Source organism: Danio aesculapii, chromosome 3 (assembly GCF_903798145.1).
Source record: "Danio aesculapii chromosome 3, fDanAes4.1, whole genome shotgun sequence".
Lineage (NCBI taxonomy): Eukaryota > Metazoa > Chordata > Actinopteri > Cypriniformes > Danionidae > Danio > Danio aesculapii.
In genome coordinates, this window is record NC_079437.1 from 21239772 (window position 1) to 21254672 (window position 14901).

At 33.5% G+C, this 14901-nt stretch overlaps 1 protein-coding gene across 3 annotated transcripts in view; it reads left to right on the forward strand.

The window, feature by feature from the left end:
- arhgap27l (Rho GTPase activating protein 27, like) overlaps positions 1-14901 on the forward strand; it is a 45325-nt gene that overhangs the window by 15448 nt on the left and 14976 nt on the right. The window lies entirely within an intron of this gene.

The following is a 14901-nucleotide window of genomic DNA, read 5'->3' on the forward strand; positions in this document are numbered from 1 at the left end:
TCTCATTTTCAAATTATTGACTCATTCTGTACTGCTTTGGTCATTCAAATTATAATGTATGTTTCATAAATACACTGAAAGATTGAAATTAGCAGGGAAAGGGAGAGTGAGTTGGAGAGTGAGAGTGAAAGAGAGACTTTTGTCTTACCTTTTATAGAAATGGCTTTCTAAAGAAATTTGTCATTTAAAATACTAATTTCAGTTTAATATCAAAATTCCAGGGAATGTAGTGGTAGATGTTTTCATTTTCACTTTAACTTTGCCTCGTTTCAAAAAGGTCTGCACATGAATAATAGCTTTGTTGGTTAATTATGGCACATTTACGGCCAATGATAGAAAAGTGATGTTTTGTAATACTTAATAATGTATCACAGAAAATGGACGAACTTAAAAAAGTGTGAGTATGCTTAATTCAACCTAATTTTAAGCATTTGGAGATCTAATGTGAATGACAAGCTAGACTCTTGTTTGGGAAAGGTTTGGAAAAGAAGGGGAGAGGCAGGGTGGGAGTGGAGCTCTCAGTGCACCTGTGTCAGGTTTCAGAGCCATTGTTGGGCTGTTTACATCAGTCGCTGACAAATGTTTCTCACAAAACCAGCATTGTATGAGGCTTGAGAACATTTGAAGGTCCCCATATGATGATGTTGCTATATAATTTGTGTAGGCCATATTTCATAATTTGTCTATATAGAGTTGAAGTCAAAATTATTAACAGAGCAAGGAAATTTTCACAATATTAATCCATTCATTCATTTTCTTTTCGGCTTAGTCCCTTTATTAATCTGGGGTCACCACAGCGGAATGAACCGCCAACTTATCCAGCACGTTTTTACACAGCGGATGCCCTTCCAGCGGCAACCCATCTCTGGGAAACATCCATACACTCATTCGCAGATACACTATGGACAATTTAGCCTACCCAATTCACCTGTACCGCATGTCTTTGGACTGTGGGGGAAACCGGAGCATCCAGAGGAAACCCACACAAACGCAGGGAGAACATGCAAACTCCACACAGAAACGCCAACTGACCCAGCCAAGGCTCGAACCGATTTCGGCTAGAATAAAAGCAGATTTTAATTTTTAAGAACCATTTTAAGGTCAATGTTATTAGCCCCGTTAAGCAATATTTTTTCAATTGTCTACAGAGCATTGTTGTACAATAACTTGCCTAATTACCCTAACTTGCCTAGTTAACCTAATTAATCTACACTGTAAAAAATAAGTTGACTCAACTTAAAATTGAGGCAATGAACTTCAGAACATTTTTGAGTTTACTCAACTTAAATCGAATCAAGTGCAGTAATTGGGTTGAAAGTCAACTCAAAAATGTCCGGAAGTTTGTTGCCTTAATTTTAAGTTGAGTAATTTTTACAGTGTTAAGCCTTTAAATTGCACTTTAAGCTGAATACAAGTATATTGAAATAATATCTAGTAATATATTATGTAATGTCATCATGGCAAAGATAAAACGAAATTAGTTATTAGAAATTAGTAAAACTATTATGTTTAGAAATGTGTGGAAAAATCTTCTTTCCGTAAAAGAGAAAACGGTAGGGCTAATAACTCTGACTTCAACTGTATAATATAACAGTTCAGAGTAAAATTTAAGAAAATAACTGAACGTCTAATTACTAAAATGCATTTTAACGATTTTGCATAACAGAGATAAATGTTTGTCGTCGACCACAAGCCTGATTTAAGCATTTGAATCACTATGAGCTCGCTTTTACTGGGGCATTATTATTTGAGTGCTACTTGCAACAACCAAGAGAAAAGCTGGCAGCTGTTCCAGTCCTGCTATAATGCCCCTCAGCCACTGGCACGTTTACAAAACAAAGGAGGAGTTCTTCCTGAAGGCCTCCAAAATCTCATTTCACTGCTTTAAACCCAAACAAGTTTTAGAGCAACCACTCCCGAATTAAGGGCACTGTAAATACACGACCAACCGTGTCCTCTTCCTTGATGTTGCTGAGCGTGACAGATGGCTACTTCATCATCCTAATGTCGGAACAAACTTGTAAAGGATAGACTTAAAGCACAGGACTAATCGGTTTATTTATTTATTTATTTTTTTTTTTGGCTTTTTACGCCAAGAAGCATGTTAAGTTTGGGTGGGATATAAAGAGTTAAACGACGTAGCAGGTTTGCCGCTCCCTTATAACTTGTTAGGTGGTTTTACCTGCACGAGCGCCGCTTCAAGGTGGCTGTGGAGAAAAAGAGAGATACTAGAGACATCCAGCGCAAATCAAATGCAGGTGTTTTTGCGAATACTTCACACCGATTTGAGAGGATCTTTGACGGCTTAGTTGACTGTAATGAGACTTTACAACTCTGCGCGCAAATAGTGAGGGGTCACTTGCTGCACTTTCCCGTTGGAGGATACATCGAGTAAGTTTTTATTTGTTTTTCTTTTTTCTTTTTTTTTTTACTATACTACACTTTACTGTATGGATTTACTCTTCAGTGTTTGGACTTTCAGCAGTGAAATTTAAACCACACTGAACTGAACCAAACGGAACTTTAACTCTGAAAACTGGACAGTTTCAATTGACTAGAACTTCAATGTTAAGCTACGTTGACACAGTCTTCATTGTAAAAACGCTATAGAAATAACATGAATTTAACTGAACTATACATTTTTCAGAAGCTTCATAAACAGGATATGCCTTAATATTGTCACATTTGGTTTCTTCCAGCTATACAACAGCTTTAACTGCTTTTAAAAGAAAGTTTACACCAAATATTTCGTTGATTTACTTGATTTTAAGATGGTCTTCAAAAATGACTAAAACTGTCCAGATTAGCAGCAATATAGCCCAGACTGCTTAGTTTCTATTTAATCATTTATAAGTTAATGGATAAAAATTAAAGCGGACTTTGTGTATCCACACACCTTGTTTCACCAATGGAGTCAAGGTTCATTACAGCTATCAAATGATTGCTGTGTTGTGCCAGTGTTTATTTTAAACTGTTCTTTAGGCAGTGTAATTAGTTACCACTATTAATTTTTCTTTGTTTAATATTCTTAGAGTAAAACTTCTAACAATAAAGGCCTATTGAAAGCTGAAAAATATATTAAAAAAGAAGGACTGTGTGAGATATGCAGTGCTTTTATGTTTAAGGAGACTTATTTTCTGAAGTTCTAGCACTATTCTAATACTAAACATTCCACTGATGATTTCTTTTCTCCTGTTTTTTCTCCATTCTCTCTTTTCTTTGTGCATCAAATCATTATATTTTGACAGCTCACTGCTGTGAAGCTCAGTTGCTCTTTGAACTGTTCTGTGATGAACTGAGTCAGACTCTTGTTGATTAATTATGTTGGCGCATTTTAATTTCTTAAAAACCTTCAGATTATTTCTTTTCATTTTTAAAATGTATTTTGTGATTCACATTTTTAATTACTTTTTACTTTTTGTTAGTTATATTTTCATTAGTTTATTAGTTACTTAGTATTTCTTTTTCACAAATTTTTTCCCACGAGTTAAGCCTCGATAGGGAGTGACTGATGACAATTTCAGCAGACCAAATAAATAAGTGTTATTGCTTTTTATTTTATGACTAAAAGGTGTGTTTTATAAATTGCTTTAAACTTTATTAAACACATTTGTTAATTAAGGTTTAGTTTAATCAGACTGAAATAGACAGCAATCAAGTAATCGTTTAAATCTTTAGTCTTAAACATTTGATGTTTTAAGTGTTCCTGGTTTCTGTTATTGTTTGTGCTGCACAAGGAAGAACTGTGCAATCAAGAATGAGGTCAAAATACACTGGAATGTTGTAACTATTTTAAGACTATTGGCAATGTAAATGATTGACCAAACACTTGATTTCTTGCAGTTTACTGTATGTTGACAGTTTAGTTCATGGCTTTATGTTCAATATAAATATGTGGTAACCCTTTTAAACAAGCCTCTATCCGCTGACTATAGTTAAATATATCAGCATTTATTAATCTGAGTCAATGTTAAGTTCATCATGAACAAATACAATGTTTGATTCTATTGCTCATTATTAGTAAAATAATTTTAATTAAGTACTTTAATATGAACTAATGGACATTATTGTACGGTGTTGCCAGATCTATTCATATTATTTCATAATCGTTAATCATTGCAGATGAATATTTCTCTAATTTGAATGTAAACACAATCCTGGAACTTTGTTGGGTTGTAGGTCTGTTTGGGGGGATATATATATATTTTAAATACTGATTCGAAATACTCCTCTATGATATCTTGGATATGAATCAGATTTATCATTTGGTGTTTGCTGATGTAGGGCTGGGTGATTTATCAGAAAGTAATCAAAATCGACATTAAGAACCTATAATCAATCTAATTTTTACTTTTCACAATAATTACTTTCACTCCCACCTATGGAGTCACGTGGCCCAGTTCTGTTAGCCACACTTTGCAGCCACATCTAATCTCTGGTCAAAGTTGGATGATGGACCCATTCTTGAGCCTTATTTTGCAGTAAGAGTTATTTTATTTGATTTGATTTATATGATATTTTCTACTTTTAATAGGAAAAAACACAATGATTTATTTTGTTTCAAAAGTGCAAGTTATTATTATTACTTTTTTTAAGTTATTAGTTGGTGTTTTAATTTCAGTTGTTCAACACTGATGTTCAATAAATAATCATAGATAGTAGATGGTGTATGTTTATTTCGATTATTTCAAAATCAAGTAACGCACTCTTCATTCAAAAATCTCTCAGTTGTAATATGTGAGCATATTTACTGTACAAAACCTGTCAGTGAACAATTCGGGCAAAAAAATGAAATAAATAAATAAAATAATCGTTCTCTAATTGTAATCGAGTTAAAATGTTTCATTAATCGAGAATTTGATTTTAGGCCAAATCATCCAGCCCTATGCTGATAGGATACTTTGATACATTTTGTCATTAATTGGCCCAAAAATAGTTTTCATCCATAATAAATAAGACAAACGATTTAGCATTTGACTTGAGTTAAAGTGTTGTTTCACTGTAAAAGCTGTATCATTAATTATTCACTCTCATGTTATTCCAATTTGAGAACAATAGTTGTCAGTAGCATTTGGAAGAAATTGTCTGAAATAGGGCTGCACAGTATATCGTTTTAACATCAATATTGCAATGTGCGAATCTGCAATAGTCACATCACAGGATCTTCAAGTTAATTTAAACCAGAGATGCCCAAAGGCCCTAACCTTTGATTTTGCCCATCATTCCATATGAGAGGAGAGTGAGAATGATGGAGAGGGTTGGGGCAAATGTCTTTAACGCGGAGATCGTCATCTCTAATTTGACGTAACCTTTTTTTTTTGTTTTATTGCTACAAAAAGCAAACTGAAATTAAATATTTCAATTAAATGTTATCAGATTTTTCATATTTTTAATTGAAATGAATCAGATTTTTAAAAATGTAAATACTGTCATTTGACAGATAGAAGATGCAGAAGACATTGATGAGCAAATCAAGGCAAAAACTAAGTGTAATTCTGTTATAAATTAGATTGTTTTGTTTGTACTCCAATAAATTCATGATAAAATGTAAAAATATACTGTACTAGGTGTATAAAGCAATGTTATTAAATAAATATTATTAAATAAATTAGGAAATTAGCCATGGCAACTATATTTACCCTCAGCCCACTAGCCTCAATCAAGTTTGGTTTTTGGCCCTTCATAAGGAAAAGTTTGGGCACTCCTGATTTATTTGGACATGTTATACAATATAAAAAGAATGGTTTTTGCTTTAACAATTAGAAATAGATTAAATTGATTGGGTTTATATGTTTATAAATAGAAGAAAAATACAAATTATATATAATATATATATATATATATATATATATATATATATATATATATATATATATATATATATATATATATATATATATATATATATATATATATATATATATACACACACACACACACACACACACACACACACAGGTGAAGTCAGAATTATTACTCCACTAAATTATTAGCTCCCCTTTATTTTATCCCCCAATTTCTGTTTCTGAAGATTTTTTCATCACATTTCTAAACATAATAGTTTTAATAACTCATTTTTAATAACTGATTTATTTTATCTTTGTTATGATGACAGTAAATAATATTTGTATAGATATTTTTCAGGATACTTCTATACAGCTTAAAGTGACATTTAAAGGCTTAAATAGGTTAATTAGGATAAAAGGCAGGTTAGGGTAATTAGGCAAGTTATAGTATAAGGATGGTTTGTTCTGTAGACTATCTAAAAAAGATTAGCTTAAAGGGGCTAACAATATTGACCATAAAAAGTTTTTTTTTAATTAAGAACTGCTTTTATTCTAGCTGAAATAAAACAAACAATACTTCCTCCAGAAGAAAAAATATAATCAGATAAACTGTGAAAATGTCCTTGCTCTGTTAAACATAATAATAAATTCAAAGGGGGGCTAATATTTCTGACTTCAACTGTATGTATATACATATTTATAAAAAAGAGACACTGCTATTTTACATTTGATTATTAAATTTCTATATCTCAATTACGCATGGGCCATGGGTATGATGACCTTGGATATAAATATCACGGTTTCACGGTATCGTGGTATTGTGATTACTGCTCTAAAATAAGTTCTTTCTGGGTAAAAAAAAACAACTTTTTCCCCCATTGAACAGAATTTATTTTATTTTAAGAAACATTTTAAATATTTTGGACCAGTAGCTTTTGATGTGGAGGTTCCTTTTCTGCTGGAGATACTGTTGCTCTAAAAAACTAAATAAAAGTTGCGAAAAACATGTTAAAATAAAAAACTAAACTTATATGTACCTTAGGAATGGTATAACAGAAAACTTTGGCGGTTTTAAAATCTTGGCTTTTTCAAAACGTGGTAAACCTTTGAACTGGATATTGTCCTAATCTCAATACTGTTAGACTCCACCAAAATTGTGTTATTTATTTCACTTTTATCTTTGTTCTATTGTTTTCATCTGTGCTTTAAATTATATTATTTTGTGTGTTTTTGTGTTATTATGTATATTTTATGCCGATGCACTCCCCTACAAAATCATCACAATCAATGTAAAATTGTGAGTTTTTTTTTTTTAAATAGTTGTCTTGTGAAATTATATTCATATCGCAATATACAGTTGAGGTCAGAATTTTTTTTTTCAAATATTTCCCAAATGATGTTTAACAGAGCAAGGACATTTTCACAGTATGTCTGATAATATTTTTTCTTCTGGAGAAATTCTTATTTATTTTATTTCAGCTAGAATAAAAGCAGTTTTAAATTTTTAAAAAAACATTTTAAGGTCAATTTTTAGCCCCTTTAAGCTATATATTTTTTGATTGTCTACAGAACAAACCAAGCTGTACAGCTTTAAGCTGTAGTGCTTGAAAAATATCTAGTAAAATATCATTTACTGTCATCATGGCAAAGATAAAAGAAATTAGGTATTAGAGATGAGTTATTAAAACTATTATGTTTAGAAATGTGTTAGAAAAAAAATCTTCTTTCCGTTAGACAGAAATTAGGGAAAAAAAATAAACAGGGGGGCTAATAATTCTGGCTTCAACTGTATATGGCAGAAAAACAAAATATCGCAATGTCAGTTTTTTCCAATATCATGCAGCCCAGGTCTGATCCATTGATGCTTCTGTTCAGATACAGATGAGTCCATCTTTAAAGTGAAATCATGGGCGCATCGATAAGTGCTTTTGAGGTTTTATTTGAATGACAAAACTTTGGCTTACAATCTAGACTTACCCGGTTGATTTGATTACACTAGAATCCCGTCTCACCCAGTTCTCCTCACAAAGCTCGTTCAACAGGAAAGAGGAAGTAAAGCGAGGGACTAAATCTGTGATTTCAGTTCCACTGTTGGAATGGTTGGACTTTGTTGAGTACTTACTATATAAATTAAAAATATAAAATCAGCTTTTGATTTTATACTTCAAACTGTTTCTTACGCATGTCATGCAGATTTATTGACAGATCACAGGATGTTTACTGAGCCTGTGATTGTTTGTTTATTTGAATTAGCATTACTCCACCTATAGAGGAAATGATAGTTTAACACGAGTCCCTCCACCCACACAGCTAGTTTGTGTTCCCAGATGAGGTTTCTGTGTTTGTATGAGTGTTCATACATGTGTGTTGGACCCTCGGGAGATCCAGCTTTCCTGTCAAATAATCTGATGAGCCCCTCCTCTAAATGTTTTACTGTAAATATGCCATTTCTGTAAATCTCTACTCACTATACCTCCTGATAACACACTCTTATCCAGAAGCTGAGCTGTAGTTCAGTGGAAAAGCATCTTACCGTCTTGCTTCATTTTGAAACTCTCATTCCCTTCAGGTTTGACCAAATGTGGTCAGAGCGCAGTAACTGAATTTTGGTACACTTTCTGATCCTATTTTTTTTTTACGAGAGGCTATCTATTTTGACAACTGTTCAGATGGAAGTGAAAGAAGTGATCCTTAAGGCTTGCCGTACGCTCATGCCCAGGCTGCAGACCTTTCTAAGGTTTCGTAAGGTAAGCTGGAGACACAAGGTAGCATTGTCAAGGTTGAGACTTGAGTTTGTGGGAATGATGCGACAGATATGCAGGAAAATCGTGGACTTGCTGATTACATCAGTGCTTGTGAGACTATCCTACTGTTGTTCTCATAGAAGAGACTGCCCTTTACAAGTCAAAGATCTCCCACTTTAGTGGTGATATAGGATAAAATGCTTTATTGTTGTTATTGAGGTGTTTAGATCCTTATAATTGGTTTTGGATGACCGTATTGCCAGCATGAGATGCCAAATTGTGTATTTTTGCATTTTAATTGTTGTTTATTTGAATTTTATTCTATGGTCTGTTGAAATTCTTGATTCTGATTAAATAAAAACCCTGAATGCACAGGTAGTTTCATTCAGATTTGATCACAATCTTAAATGTGTTACCATCAAACATATGGTAACCATAGTATCTCAGTGACACTTGCTGGATCCTTAATTCCTCTGTGGGATCTCAAGGGAGTGGATGGAGATCCACCGACTCTCTAATATGCTCAAAAATATTGGTGGTAGCTAATGCATGTTACTATGAGCTATTGTATATACGATCTCTCTTTCTGCCTGTGATTCAAATAGGGATATCTAACATGTCAAAACTGTTGTTCAAAGCAAATTCAAAGCAATCTCATGGCAATTCATAACTTTTTGATTTAATGGCTAATTCGTATGAATTCGTGCAGTCTAATTTGTACAATTTAGTACGATTTGCTCATCACCCAATGACAGTTGGCTTTAGGGGTGGGGTTGCGTGCCACGCCTCCTTTTTACAACTGAATTTATATGAATTAGCCACTAAACTTACAAAACGTAAAATACTTACGTTTTCTCGTGAGATCAGGCTGGAAAATTCGGTCAAATATTGTTCTGGACATAGCAATACTATTTTAAGTTGCCTATAATGCCTCATTTGCACTAGCAGAGACTTTGTAGCTACCTGTTGCTCTGGGTTGCGTTTAAAGTTGTTAGTGGGCGTTCCCACATTAAGATTGTAATGTTTATGGTGATATTAGCAGAGAGGGTATGAGTTTACATACCGCTGAAATTAAACATTCAGAGAAAACACGAAATATAAATGGAATCAGTACTAAAATGCTTAATTACAGAAATGATCAAGAAACAAAGTGTGTTCTCTGTCATTGCAGCTATTCATCTGCTACAAATGCAGGTCTGTGTAGGTCTACCCATCTTTTACAGTCTATTAGGTCTACAGCAGGGAGAATACAATCGGCCTCTGAGTGAGCTAAGAGAGGATCATGTGAGCTTTACTGGTAGTCCTATAGAGGAATTACCAACCTATGTCACATGACGTGAGATGGGTTCCCGGTTGCAAAAAGACACTGGTTGCAATCGCAAACATGTCGTGTTGTGCGGTAGGATGCCAAATTCAAAGGTAAAAACTTAACTTTTACCGTACACCACACTGCTTTTAATGCCAACCGCAGACATGTTTGGCTAAAAGGGAGCTGAATCGAGTGACGACTTAATTAAAAATGCTGGACTCTGCAGTTCTCATGTTATATCAGGTAAGTTCACTCTATGCTGAATCATACACATCACTCGTTTTTGATTGCAGCAATAATTTCAGCAAAAACAGTTATGGTTAATTAAACTGCGGAAACTGAATGCGTAGAATGAAACGTAAAAATATTAGTTCACATACCCTGCCGTACAGGTGCAGTTCGCCATCAGGATGCAGTTTTGCTTGTTGATGATTACCCAGGCCCTGTATAGCTCCGTCTTTCTTCCTTGTCTTTGGTTAGGCAGAACCTCGGTTTTTAGCACTACAAAGTTTTGAATCTGGCAATCATGAAAAATTATTAGGCATCAAAAGACCTGTAGGCCTTTAACTTATCTCTTGTAAAAACACTTGGAGTTTCAATGAGATAGTTGTATATTTCAGGTTGGATGCTTGGCCATTTCATCTTATCCAATATCCATTGGGAGGGTGCTATCGCAAATGGAGCTGTCAGACGAACGCTGCTCACTTTAACGTTAATTTTGCAGAATAACTGTACTTATCACAGGGTGACGAGCTGTTATAATACGCTAAAAGCATTATGTAAATAATATCTATTAAATGTAGTCAATATAACTTATTTCTAAGACAACAACAAACTCTGTACCACATCGGATGTCATTCCCTCACTGTAAATGCTAGCGCTCCTGTTTTTTTCTGCAACCTCCCTGCGTGCGCATCCTCAGTGTTGACAAACATGGTAATTCGTCTACTGGCTGTCACTCAAGAAAGTCGCTCTTCATTTGAATAGAGCTGAAGGATTCTAAACTTTGTTGGCGCGCGACACTATATCATTTCAGCATTGATATTGCAATGTGTGCATCAGCAATAGTCACATCGTAAAGATATTCAGTGTTGTGTCTGAACTACAGTTGTCCAGGCAGGAGCCACAGAACACATCTGATTTGTAGAGTCACAGCTAAGTAATATTAGAGTAAAAGTTGATCATTTGCATGTGTTTTTAACACCTTTGACTGTGCATTTAAAAAAAGTATTTTTGGAGGTGAATTGTTTTTAATTATTTATACAATTTATGCTAAAAAATGTTTGAATTTTTGTCTTGTTTTTAGTTCACATATCTACATTTCAAAGTGATAATAAGATTATTTTAATTACCCCTTTGACAAAAATTTTAGATTGTTGCAAGGAAAAACTCTTAATTTTGACTTATTTCTTCTGAAGGCAAAAACAAAACACTATTTTACTCGATCTACATGAATTTTTAGATATTTGGACAAGAAATGAGACAATAATTTTTTTGCATTGTGATAATTCCATTTCTGTACCAGAATGCTGTTAGATTCCCCTGAAACCCGTCAAATAGAGCTATTTAAACCATCTTGTGAAACTCAATTCATTCAGAAAAACTAAATATCGCAATATCACATTTTTCCAATATCGTGCCGCCCTAATATTTTTTAAATCATTGTAATTATAATATTTAATATTATTTTGATTGAGTTGTATTCCTTTTAGCCGGTGTGTTTGATTCAGATTTTTTTTGTAAGGCTTCTCAGAATCCTCTGCCCGTTGTTATGTTTTGATCTTGGCTTCCCTTCCCTTGAGAGAGTGCTGTGGAAAACACATTATCTGGATGCTTCCTCATTTTGAAAGAACACACAATATACAGTAACTTTCACTTGTACTAAACAAACACAGGTTTTCATGAAGGGCCTGTTGTTGACATATTTGAGATCTCACATTGTGGTTTCCAGCAAGCTCCCATAGGTGTGCATTTTGTTCAAATTAGATTTATTGTGCCCATGTCAAACATGAAGTTGCCTGCTCATAATGTTTGGAACATATGTGATGCCTTGTGATTTGGGCAAACATTCCTCTAAAGTGTAGAGATGCTCTGTTTGATTAAAATTCCCTTGAAGAGTGAAGGCCCAAAGATGAAAGCTGGCAAGATATTTGATTCCACATAAAGGTCTTTGTGTCGCTGCTGAATCGAGGGAGCGGTTTCAGCAGGATTTTCTCCCCAAAGCGCTTTGTTTTTGTCAGGTTGCTACTATACACCTTTGTTCAGATGAATAATGAAAGTTCTTCCATGAGACAGTATTTAGATACACACCTCAGTTTGACTTGATATCACATCAGTGCCATGTTCCATGTAATGTGGTCGGTTTAATAGTATACTGTATATCCATTAAGTTGAATCTTTTCTTGGTTTTCAGTGCTCATGTACACAGCAATATTCCTGAAAAAATACAGCTTTTCAGTATTTGCTACCAAAGTGTGTTTGTTTTGTCAAACTATTTGGGGACTTGACTATTTTGGATATTTCAATGTAAATTTTCAGGCAGAAATAATTTTAATGCATGCTTTTGACTTATTTGTAATTGCAAATGACTTTGCATCTGAATAATATATATTTTTTTCTGTGACTATGATTATGAAGGTCATTAGAGGATAAGAACATTTTTATTTTCAAGCCACCAAAAACAGAATTTATAATATAGCACAATACATTGCAGGATATCCTTTTTATGATCATTTTTATTTGTCATTTGGTTCTGTAAATGCTCAAGCTCTATAAAGGCAGATGGATTTTAATTGTCAGTGTTTTTGTTTATCATTCATGAGTTAAAAAAAATTGTACTGTAAGTGGAAATCATTCCTCTTGGTTATCATTATAGCTATAACGTGGACTATTTTTACATTTGCCATCATTTTCAGTTTAGTTTTAGTTCGTTTCATAGAAGATATTGTTAGTTTCAGTTTGGTTTTTATTTTGTAAACATTTTAATTTGCCTTTTATCTACTTTATCTAGTTTCATTTTTAGTTTTAGTAGAGTTTAGCAGATTTAATAGGACACGATCAGAGTAGACCAAAGCATACTAATGTTTAATTTTTGCACATGTTACATTAAAGTTGTACAAAACTCTTAGTAATAAATAAAATAATAGCTTGAGCGAGGCGACACGGAGGCTCAGTGGTTAGCACTGTCGCCTCACAGCAAGAAGGTCACTGGTTCGAGTCCTGGCTGGGTCAGTTGGCATTACTGTGTTGAGTTTGCAAGTTCTCCTCGTGTTCGCGTGGGTTTCCTCTGGGTGCTCTGGTTTCCCACAGTCCAAAGACATGGGTGAATTGAATAAGCTAAATTAGCCATAGTGTATGTGTGGTAATGAGAGTGTATGGGTCTTTTCCAGTACTAGGTTGCGGCTGGAAGGGCATCCACTGTGCAAAACAAATGCTGGATAAGTTGGCGGTTCATTCCACTGTGGTGCTCCCTGATGAATAAAGGGACTAAGCCGAAGGAAAATAAATGAATAGTTTGAACCAAAAATTGAACCCAAAACCATACGAATGCAAGTTGAAAGTAAAAAAATTAAAGTCACACTTTATTTTAAGGTACAATTCTCACTATTAGCAAACCATTAACTAAGACTTTCAGCTTGATAAACTAAATAATGTATCCTTTATGTAATGTATCCTGCACCTCCCTACAGAACCATCATAATCAGTCTAAAATAAGAAATGAATGTTCATAAAATTATCATCTTACTGGGGAAATATTTTTCGAACATTCTCAAAAATATGTCAAAAGCCGACAGATCCTGATCCCCTTATTGCAGTTCTAGGTATTACTGATTTCAAGAAAAACAGTACAGAACAAAATATAATTCCATTTGTTAGTCTACTAGCATGAAGGTTACCATTATTAAACTGGAAACAGAAAGGTGCTCCTACACACAGTGTTGCAGTATATACATCTAATGAGGGACGTAATGAACTTCTATAAAATATGGCAACTAACGATGCTCTGATCAGGATTTTTGCAGCCGATAACAAGTACCGATTCCTTGTCATGGTGATCGGCAAATATGGACTACCGATTCTAATGCTTCAAGCTTTATAATGCATTAAGCACATTTCCACTCTAAATATGAACCTTAAGTGGAGATCTCTTCTTACCTAAGAGAATAAATTAAAGATGTTACATATAACTCCTTAAACATGTCTCGTATCACCATTAAGTGTAGACATGTAATGGTCAGAAGCAGCTTTAAATAAATTAATAGATAAAACAGATTGGTAAGATTGGTAAAAAAATGGCCAACACAGCAATATGGAAACAATAGACAAAGCAATGATAGAAGAAGAATTCAACATGTCTCAATGAAGTTTGGACTGCATATTTGATGCATAATTAGTTAAAATGCACACCTATAAATCCATTACTTTTTTACTAAAAGGAAATATGTCCATAAACTACTGTTTATTGCAATAAGTATATTATTAAAAACTCAAGTTAAAAATTCATTTTTTTTTTAAATTTCCAGCCAGGTTTTAATGAACTTGCAATGTTGTTGAAAACACACAACTTTCAGTTTTTATATGTAAAAATAAAAATCAGTTCTTATGTGTACTCTGCTTGTTAACTCGTAAACAAACAATTGCGATTGGTTCATAAGATCGAGTGTTGAGCACCGATCGAGTCATGAAATGTGATTGTTGGCCGATTCTGATCTCCAGCCGATCGATCGGAGCATTCCTACTGGCAACCTTTCATGGATTATTTTAAAGATATAAATTCTGCAGGAAATAGTTAAATTGAAAAGTTTTTGACTAATTTAGTTTTTATTTTTATTTATCATTTATTAAATTTTTTAATTTCTTATTATTTATTTTCTTTTTGTATCTATTATTATTATAATTCTGTATGTTTTTTTGTCAATTGTTGCATGAATGTTTGTTAGACCAAATTTGCATGTCATTTTGTTTTGAATGTTTAAAAAAAAAACAATAAAGAAAGTATAAAAAAAAAGAAATTAATATATTTATATTGCAAAAGAACAAAATATTGCAACGTTATATTTTT